Genomic DNA, 9,941 nt, shown 5'->3' with positions numbered 1-9,941 from the left:
CAATCCCCAGTAGCCTACTATATCTCTCCTCCTAGATAGCTTGACTACGTTTACCCACACCCTGGAAATCGCAGCTGCATCTAAAGGTGCGTTCACACCAAAAGCAAAACTATTTTTCGTGCCGCCCCAAAACGCGTGAGTTTACTCGCTCGACCATTCACCGTGTTCTCACCATAAGCGTCGAGAATCTCCGCGAGGGGCGGGGCTTATCTCCGTGTCTCGTCTCCGTAAAGACCGTTATCATCTCCTTCATCCACCACGGAATAACTAACCAGTAGTTCTGCTTTATACTTGTTGTGGACATCCCACACACTAACGCCCTCGTGTTTGGGTTGATGACATCACCCGGAGGCTCACTCAGCTCGGTCACTTTCACCGATGAAGTGACTATTACGTCTGAAAGACTTCCGCTTCCAGCTACGAGAGCGGAACACAAGAGCTGATTGGCCCGAGTTGCGAGATGACCGCCTCAAAGTTGAAATATTTCAACTCGGGGCAAAAATTGCGCCGCTGCAAACGCGTCACCCACATCGCGTCGCCCCAAACGCGCCACCCGGGGAAATATCGCATCTATCGCAGCCACACGCGTCTGTACGTTGACTTTTCATGGGATTCGGTCACGCGAAAAAATAGTTTCGCTTTTGGTTTAAACGCACCGTAACAGCTTTTCATCCCTAAGTTGCCAAACTCAATTTATCCTCTGTCATAATTGCAACTATAAACCCATGTGTTACAGCAGAGAACCCAACACATTTACAAAAAGGGAACCGTTTGCGTAAACAAGAAAAGTAATCGATACCGACGACTGAGCTTGTGCTGTGTTTCTAAGCTAACGAACTTGCTTGTGAAGTTGTTGTTTTTACGGTTAACAACTAAGCTAACAAGCTTGCTAGTGTGGAGAGTGTTACCCCAAAGTCTTAACCAAATTAAATGATGTACAATCCTGAAAAAGAATATTTGTGATTTGACTATAGCTACTGAGCATATTCGGGGCTGGCCCTCGTGTTCGTAGTTAGCTCTTGAGCTCCAGGCGTTCGCCAACTCGCCTCGTGAGGAGTTCCGTCACCGAGCTTAGAGAACAAACTATTTCACCAAGAGGACTTTCGCTGGTTGTGACCAGGCTGTGAAAACAGTTTCAGTGGTCTGACATCACTCGAGTCATCTGTGCTTGCACTCGCTATTGGCTGCATTACATGATCGGGAAAGAATAACACTTACAAAATAATATACGACAGCCATTAGAGATAAAACATAAACCTGTATCATATTAAGGGTTTACGGTCGTTACACGTGGCAGTATAATAATAGGCAGGCTCTATGGAGGACTTAGAATAATAATAATAATAATACATTTATTTTATAAGGCGCCTTTCAAGGCACTCAAGGTCGCCGTACAACACATTTAAAAATGGACACAATTAAAAAGCAGAAGTCAGAATCTAAAATACACAATAAATAATTGTAGATAAGTAACACAGAAACTACCCAATTCAAATCCAAGCAAGGATCTGTGTTGCACGTCATCAACCTCTTTCTCTCGCTGTGTTTCCTGGAAATCTCCACAATGGACCTTCAAATAATTAGAAAAGATGTCACAATAAGCCCAGGCTTGCATCGCCTCATTGGCTCTTAATTTGCAACCAAGAAATAGTCAATGTTGTGCACAGCAAGATATATTTGTACGCGTGTGTTGAATTGACATTAATTTATTCCCTCTGTTGAACACATTTCTCAAGACTCCCCCTCGGTGTTGTGATCTCAGGACGAACGCAGGCACAGATGCTGTGAATGAGCTCGTGTCCCTGAGATCCTCATGACGTTCGCACAACCCAACCCACACACTTAGCCTGCTTCCTCACTGCAACCAGCCAGCGGACAAATATGAACATTTAAATATGAGGCTTCATAAAATCAGGTATCATTCAGCGGCTGATTTGCGAATCTGTAATCCGAGGGGGTTTGAGTTTCCCGTGGGACTTTCCTGATGAATATGCATTATATGTGCGTGTCAGTGATTGATGCAATGCATTGAAATGAAACAATGTCTTCGCAGTTGACACAGGGATCAACTGAAGGTGTTGGCAATGTCCGTCTCAAAAACTCAAACCGCGCCTGCAGGTGGAGGATAGCAGAAGGCCGGGGCAGTGTGGGGTAGTAATACTCTGCTCCTCAAAGCCCATCCGTGAGAGTGCAGGTCACGCACAACAGAGAATACAGATGGGCTGCAGAGTCTTTCTGTCCTGCCACTCAGGGATTCAAGGGCCGAGATGAGACAAGTTGAGCAACATGCGGGTGTTAAGCAGACAGCGTTGTGCTCTGGAAATGGAAATGGGTTTGATGTTGCTCCTTGGTTTGTTATTTTCATTGCGAGGGGTCTGCAGACCTGTGTCGTTTTTTTCATCCGCCTGATTGACCGTGTACCTAAAAACTGCCTGTGTGTGTGTAAACAAGACACCCTGTGAAAGAAAGAAAAAAGTCATTTTGGGCTGCAGAGCACACAGTGTGCTGTGGCAGCAGAAAAGAACAGCACCGGAGGACAAACTGTTCGAATAAATCCTTTGTGGTCAAAGCGACATAATTCAAGACTTGTTCACAAATCAGCGAGTGTCGGGGTCCGTCGTCGGCCTGCTTTGTGGTCGAGTGCAAAGTTCTTCATTCAGTTGACAGTGTGAGGCTCCGGGTCGGCTCCAAGTTCTCCTGCACTTTCAAGTTAAAGTGCTCCTGCAGCCCGTGTGGCCTCGGACTTAAACTGTCTTGACGTACAAATTGAAGGGCATAGTTAGCGGGAAGAGTCGCACTTGGTTTTAACAGCAGTGGTGCAAAGTAGCCAAGTACAATTACTTAAGCGGTGTTGTTTAATACAGCTCGGAGATACTTGTTGCTCTTTTCCCTCCACGACATGGTGACTTTTCCACCTGGAACGAGGTGACACGGGGAGGCTAAAAATAACCTGCTGGAGATGAGACTCCGGCTGCTCCAACGCGGCACAGGAACCGGACGGAAGCGGATTGCCGCATCCTCGTGTTCCACAGGGAAGGAATACATTTGATTTTAGCTATTAAAGTATTGCAGACATTTTAATGGATCTGCAACTATGATTTCTTATGGAAATAGAAAACACTGAAAAAAATACATCTGCATAATGAGTCATCTGTTATGCTTTGTGAGTTTCTAGAATCAGGAATTAATTCTACGAATTTTTAAAACACACCAGTTAGCATGACATGTGGCTTTATTACTTTGAATAGGGGGGGTAGTTTATTTGAGTATATCTTATGTTTTTCTTCCATTAGAACTCACTAGTGCACAGAATCGACATTAAATGTTTAAATAAAATTAGCAAAAACCTACACTGCCCAGCAGGCACGTGCACAGATAGAGCCCTAGTGGTGCTCAAGCACCAGCCCCTTTGCCCTGGATGAGTAAAGTGCCCTTTTTCCTGGAGACACATTTTTTTCATTCATCCGTATTTAAGAATAAAAGTTACTCTCTCGGTCATCAAGTCCCCCCAAATGTGTTTTAATATCCGACGGGGCATTTATTTGAGTTATTGTGAGAATTTCGACCCGACCCGCTCCGCGACGCTCACGAGCCCCCCCTCCTCTCCCTCCCCCCACCCCCCCCTCCTCTTCCACTTCCTCCTCCGCGCAGTGCTCCTCGCGCCACAAAACGGCTGCACCTACTTCTCCTCTGACCCGCAGCACCAGGCACACAGGTCATGACGGTGTTTGTCCCCTGACGTTGTTTTGTGATAAATCAACCACAACATTAGTGCTGCTGAAAATATGACATCACAACTGGTCCGACGTTTCCTGCAAAAATAAATAAACAAAAACTCACGAAATCCGTGATTTCAAAGCCTCGTCCAGCGGTTTACTGACGTTAGTTATGTTTAGAGAATAGAGCGAGGGAGAGAGAGGAGAGAGAGAGAGAAAAGAGAGAGAGAGAGAAGAGAGAGGAGAAAGTTAGAAAAATCATACGGCCTCTCTTGTTCAGAGGGCCGGGCCTTAGTTTGAGGACCACTGCTCTTGGCTGTTGATGTCTATCAATATCGCTCATTTTGAAAATGACGTCAGAGGGCAATACGGATCCGTATCAGACCAGCGAGGAGGGCGATACGTGGCTGGCATGAAGACCCATTAGCCAACCAGAACGCTTGTACTGTTGTTGCTATATAATAATTCATCTTTATTCATAAAGAAAATGTAAGCTAGTGGTCTGATGCTGCCCAGAGGAAACGCAGGTCGAGGACAGCTCCATCAGTGTATTGCTGCTTATGCTTCAACTCTTTCAGAATTTTTTTTTGGCATTGGGTGCCCTTTTTTTTGGTTTGAGCACCTGCCCCCCAAAATGTCTGTGCACGTGCCTGCTGCCCAGGATAGGAAACAAACTAGCCTTTTAAAAAAAAAAAACTTTTTAGGCCATGTCCTCAGTAGAAACCAATGGGTTTGGGGTCATTTATGTTCACTTAAAATGTAATCATGAGATATACAATATATAAATGGCTAATAAGAGCAATGCTTTTACATTGTGGTATTGCTATACCTGTTCCACTAGGAACCACTCATCTCTTCCAGTGATATTCTAAAGCCCGATTTCACTTTGCCTATATGTTCTAGTTGATTGAAAAAAATATCCGCGAAGAATTAAATCTGCCTAAATATGTAGTTGAGTAAATCTTCTCTGAAAGTAAAAAGACTGAATGTTTGTTTTAAATATCTTAACCCCACGTAATCATCCAAAGCACTCAAGAGCGCTGCAGATTCAAGAGATGAGCGCCGCTCGAGTCCGTTTCATGTGTCGGTACAGAACTGTGCGCCTATAGACTGATGTTGACGGTAAACGCATTCGATCGAACATCCGGTTTTGCAAAGTTAGCGGAAAGAACTACGTGACACAACATCCGTTTTTCAAAATAAGATGTCGACAAATCATACACTAGCATATACAAGTAAACAATTAACTGATTTTGAATCTTTATAGATCGTTAAATTATGCTAACATTAAAACGTGTTTACTGTACCAAGGAAGAGTTTATAAAATAAAACTCAGACTTTGTATATTAAAAAGATTTCCAACAGTTCCAGGAAATGAATGATGCAGCTGTGTTCAAGACAGTCCTGACTTCCATTATCCTGGGAATCAGACATATCTTCAGGACAATCCAGACTTCCATTATCCTGGGAATCAGACATATCTACGGACCCAATTTGGAGATATTTCAAATTAAAAGTCCAAAATGTTTGAAGTGCTTTTCTATGTTTTTCCCCATAATGCCCGGCATTGACTGATGCAGCTGTGTTCAGGACAATCTTGACTTCCATTATCCTGGGAATCAGACATATCAGATATTTCAAATTAAAAGTCCAAGATCTTCATTGACTGATGCAGCTGTGTTCAGGACAATCCAGACTTCCATTATCCTGGGAATCAGACATATCTACGGACCAAATTTGGAGATATTTCAAATTAAAAGTCCAAAACATGTTTAAAGAAATCGGTCATTTCTTTCATGTTTGAAGTGCTTTCTCTATGTTTCTCCCCATAATGCCCGGCATTGACTGATGCAGCTGTGTTCAGGACAATCTTGACTTCCATTATCCTGGGAATCAGACAAATCTACGGACCCAATTTGGAGATATTTCAAATTAAAAGTCCAAAATCTTTAGAGAAATCGGTCATTTCTTTCATGTTTAAAGAAAATCAGATAAATCTACGGACCCAATTTGAGATATTTCAAATTAAAAGTCCAACATCTTAGAGAAGTTGTTGTTCAGGGGAATCCAGGTTTCATTATATCGAATCAGACATATATACGGATCCAATTTGGAGATATTCATGTTTAACTCCAGAGAATTTCTTTCCCAGAAGAAAGTGTCCCACCAGTTGACAAGTTTCAGCCCAAATACGGAATTGATCATTTCTCGTGTTTCCAGGACACTGACCTCCATTTTCTCAGAATGAACCGGTCATTTTTTGAGTTGAACCAAAGTCCTTTTCCCCAAGAGAACAAAATTTTCCACCATGACCACCTGATCATCCGAATCAGACAGTCTCTCCCCCGGCATGGATTGATCGATCACTCATTCCTTTCTTCTGTTTTCTTTTTTCGACACTTGACCCATTCTGAGTTCAGACCAGTCCGTCATCATCATCTGACGATTTATCCAATCACCCGACCAATATCTCCAGAACTCAAATTTCTGATTGAAATTAACGGTCATTTTCCAGTACAACGTGATTCTTCTCTTTGAATTTTGACCATGTCATGCTGCATTGCTACAACCACCATCTCATTCCAATCCATTGATTTGAAGAGTGAATCAAACATTCACCCGTGTCACCCTTCAATGACATCAGGAATCATGACCCTTTTCCCACTTCCAGACCGATTGACTTTTTCTTTTTCACCGCTCTACCTCTTGTTGACTGCGCCACGTTTTGTCTTCCCTTCTTCGACATGATCGATACTTTCATGGATGCCCTTCATCACATCGTTGCAGATCACCAAACAGCTCCCTTCATGTTCATCACTGAGAACATTTACCATTGAACGATTCAGCTATCAGGTCATTTTTCTTGAGAGATTTCAAATTAAAAGTCCAGAATCTCGGCGGCACGAGTCAGCTCCATCAGTTTGACTTATCTTTAGTTTTCCAGATGGCTTGGATGACATGATGCAGTGTATCAGATTCTCAGCAGACTTCCATCACATGATGCCTCGACTTTCTGGACATACCGATGCACGATATTTTTACACCTGGACCTAAATGTTTACAAGTATTAAGTTAATAATTTATAACAATGCCTTCACATACATGTTAAAGCAAAATGGGAATTGTGACAAGAATTGATATTTTTAACGCAATTTCCCCATTTGGCTGGAACAAGCAATATGCATGAAACATGGTTTACACACACACACACACACACACACACACACACACACACCACCACACCACACACCACACAACACAACACACAACACAACACACAACACACCACACAACACAACACACACAGACACACACACACACACACACACCACACACACACACACAGACACACACACCACACACACACACACAAACAACACCACAGAACACACACACGCCACACACCACACACACACACACGCATACTCTGCAGACTGACCGAATTTGAAAGATCCACATCTTTGAGTTGATTGAAAGTATGACAAATTAACTAAAAGACTGGTTTTAGAGGATATAAGGGGGTTATAACGGTGACAATTTTCTCTTGTGAAAGTTTGAGGGATTCCTCATGAGAGTGTGTGTGGTGTGTGTGTGGTGTGTGTGCCTGTTTGTCTGTGTGTGTGTTGTGCGTGTGTGTCTGTGTGTGTGTGTGTGTGTGTGTGTGTGTGTTGTCTGTGTGTGTGTGTGTGTGTGTGTGTGTGTGTCTCTGTCTGTGTGTGTGTAAGTGAGTGTGTGAGTGTGTGTGTGTGTGTGTGTGCAAGGTTGCCTGTGTGTGTGTGTGTATGTGTTGTGATGTTGTGTTTCTGTGTGTGTGTCTGTGTGTGTGTGTGAAACAATTATCAGTTGTTTTATTTACAATTCCCAAATTAATTAAATTTTCCCATTAAAATATTTTAAACATTTTCCAAACATTATCATATTAAGAATACTTAAACATTTTGTAGATTATTTGATAATGGAAGTCTGGATTGACCTTTACTTTGTCTGTCTCCCAACCAGGATAATGATAGGGGGAATCTGAACGAACCTGCATCAATCAGTGCCTGCCGGGATGGAAAAAATCAGGACTTGCAGATCTTTAAAAAAAAAAAATGAATTTTCAATATAACCAGAAGATCGATTAATAAATTAAAAATAAATCTCCTGAAATCTCCGTGAACATATAATGGGAAGTTAGTAGGGGAAAAATAGAGAAAGCACTTCAAACATGAAATCAAATGCGAAATTTCTATGGGGAAAAACATTAAAAGTAATTACATGAAGAAAGACTTTTTTTTGATTTGAAATGAAAAATCTGATTTAACAAAGATTTAAATGATGGATAATAGTCTGGATTATTGTCCTGATCTCTGGACTAGACTGAGTCAGTCTCCATGGGTCTGAAAATGTAAATGTAGCAAAATTCTCAGGAAATGAAGAATGGGAAGAAAAATGTAAATAAGGCATGAAAATGAAAGAATATCCTGAAAGATGTTAGACTTTTTCCATATTATGAAAAATATCAAATTGAGATTTGAATAGATTTGGCTCATAATGTAGCTTGGCATTATCTGAACAAAGCCAGACAAAACTGTCTCAATGTGACAGAAATTCTGGGGACAAAAAAAGAGCAAACATTGAAAGAAAAGAAATGACTGATTTCTTTAATTTAACTTGAAATATTCCAAATTTTTGGACTTTAATTTGAAATAGATGGGATAATGGAAATTGAGATAAAGATGATCCCAGAATGACCAAGAAATGCCGCATGATAACTAAATGGCATCAGATAAAGCTGAACATGAAAGAAAATGACCGATTTGAAAACATGAAAGAAAGAAAAGATTTGAAAATTTTAAAGAAGATGAAAGTGACCGATTCTCCAAAAATGATCAACGATTGTCAGGATGATAATTAAAATAATTGTTGTCGGGTCCTTGGATATGAGGTAGAATGCATGCCATATGGAACAGACGTCAGAAACAACAACAATGCACGGCATGGGGAAAAGAAAGAAAAACTGAAAACAAATGAAAGAAAATAATTTCCATTAACTTTTTGGACTTTAAATTTGAAAATCTTCTCATTTTAACTTTAATTTGAAAATTGATAATCAAAGTCAAGATTTTGTCTTGTCTCCAGTGATCACAGTTTGAGTCACACAAGTCGGGAAAGTATATTCAACACAGCATTAGAAAAAAAGAGAAAGAACAAAAAACATGAAAAAAATGACCGATTTTAAAAAAGATTTTGGATTTAAATTTGAAATATCTGAAAATGGGTTGAATATCTCGCCTTTGATTGGGTCCATGGGAAGTCTGGATTGTCCTGAACGCAGCTGGCTGCATCAGTCAATGTCGTAGTCGGGGGGAAATGCAATGGGGAAAATTATACATGAAAGAAACAACATGAAAGAAATAAAAAAACATTAATTGATTTATTTCTATTTTAAATATCTCTTATCTGGGGATCTCCCCGAAGATATGGAACTCTGGAAGTCTTCCCAGGAAGGATGTCTGAACACAGCTGCATCATTCATTTCCTGAACTTATTAAATTTTTTATATTTTTTTTTTATTTTTTTTATTTTTTTTTTTTTTTTTTATTACCTAAAACACGTTTTAATGTTATAATAATTTAATAATTACTATAAAATAATCAAAATCATCGCAAAAGATTCAAAAAAAATCTGCTTGTTTGTTTGTTGTTATTAGTGTCTGATTTGTCGACATCTTATTTTGACAAACGGATGTTGTCACGTAAATCCTTCCGCTAACTTTGCAAAACCGGATGTTGTGTCACGTGAACTCAAAATCAACTTGCGCTAAACCGCGCGCGCCGTCGAATGAATGCCATCACCGTCAACATCAACCCATAGTGTCACAGATTGAGTTGACCGAGGAGATCCGATGTCGGCTGAGTTTGACGCTGTCGTACAGAGGCGTACAAGTGATTGAGAAGACAGATTGACACAGATTTGATTCACCAAATACATCGTGCTGACCAGCAGAGCAACTTCTGAGCCTCTTCGTGAAAGTTTCACCATTCGGATGGACGTGCGCGAGCGTGTGACAGTTTCAGCGAGGGCATTTAGCTCACCAGATAGCAGAGTTCTTACAACTCGAGGGGAAATCAGTAGGCAACACCACCGATGAGAAGATGCGTGTGTGTGTGTGTGTAGGGAGGTGGGGCTTCAGTTGTTCAGGCACTGCGGTCAGAGCACTCACACCACCTAGTGGCATCGAGG

The sequence above is a fragment of the Pseudoliparis swirei genome, chromosome 17 (assembly GCF_029220125.1).
Source record: "Pseudoliparis swirei isolate HS2019 ecotype Mariana Trench chromosome 17, NWPU_hadal_v1, whole genome shotgun sequence".
NCBI classification, from domain to species: domain Eukaryota; kingdom Metazoa; phylum Chordata; class Actinopteri; order Perciformes; family Liparidae; genus Pseudoliparis; species Pseudoliparis swirei.
Note: the sequence above shows the minus strand (reverse complement) of the source record.